The 1,134-nt window shown below is 40.4% G+C and overlaps 1 non-coding gene across 1 annotated transcript; it reads right to left on the bottom strand.

Moving 5' to 3' along the window:
* Positions 1-767: 767 nt before the first annotated feature.
* Positions 768-839, bottom strand: TRNAF-GAA (transfer RNA phenylalanine (anticodon GAA)). The gene has a single exon. It is a non-coding gene; the product is annotated as a tRNA-Phe (tRNA).
* Positions 840-1,134: the final 295 nt, after the last annotated feature.

Raw genomic sequence — 1,134 nt, 5'->3', positions numbered from 1 at the left:
GCAGTGGCTATTTGGGGGCACCATTTGCATTATTATGGAGCTGTCCTGTGTATTAGAGGTGTTGAGAAGCCTTTCTTGCCTCTACCTACTAGAGGTTAGTAGTGACTTTCCTGTTGTAACAACCAAAAATTGTGTCCAGATGTTGCCAGATATTCTTTGTGGGGGGATAAAATTAGCCCTGTGAGAACAAGCACATTAGATGGAGCTCTGCAAGAATGGGGGCCATTGCTGGTTTATTTACTATTATGTGGCAAGCACCACACCTGGCACAAAGTAAGTACAGGATAAAGAGCAAGCTAATGAATCAAAGCACTAGATTCCTGCTAATTTGTTTAATTAATCCCACTGTGTTTATACTGAATTGTCTCCACAACAGATTTTTTTTTTTTTTTCCCAAGAACTGTGTGAGAAAGGGTTGGGTCGAATCCAAGTAATCTTTCTCTTTTCATTTTACTAATTTTTTATTGGAGTATAGTTGCTTTACAATGTTGTGTTAGTTTTTGATGTATGGCAAAGTGAATCAGCTATATATGTATCCACTTTTTAAATTTCCTTCCCATTTAGGTCACCACAGAGAACTGAGTAGGGTTCCCTGTGCTATATAGTAAGTTCTCATTAGTTATCTATTTTATACATAGTAGTATATTCACTCAGTCGTGTCCGACTCTTTGCGGCCCCATGGACTGCAGCCCACCAGGCTCCTCTGTCCATGGGATTCTCCAGGCAAGAATACTGGAGTGGGTTGCCATCTCCTTCTCCAGGGGATCTTCCCAACCCAGGGATCGAACCCAGGTCTCCTGCATTTCAGGCAGATGCTCTAACCTCTGAGCCACCAGGGAAGCCCTAATATATGTCAATCCCCATCTCCTAATTCAGTCCACCACCCCTTCTCCCCCTTGGTTTCCATACATTTATTTCTCTACATCTGTGTCTCAGTTTCTGCTTTGCAAATAAATTAATCTGTACCATTTTTCTAGATTCCATATATAAATGATGTCATACAATCTATGTTTTTCTCTTTCTGAATTACTTTACCCTGTATGATGGTACATTTTGATTAAAGTTCAAGGCATTAGTTGACCAATAAGGCACAGGCAGATGCATCCAGCATGGTATGTGATTAGTTTCAAAAAA

This window comes from Budorcas taxicolor, chromosome 2 (genome assembly GCF_023091745.1).
Source record: "Budorcas taxicolor isolate Tak-1 chromosome 2, Takin1.1, whole genome shotgun sequence".
In the NCBI taxonomy this organism is placed as follows: domain Eukaryota; kingdom Metazoa; phylum Chordata; class Mammalia; order Artiodactyla; family Bovidae; genus Budorcas; species Budorcas taxicolor.
Note: the sequence above shows the minus strand (reverse complement) of the source record. Positions and strands in the feature narration are given on the sequence as shown.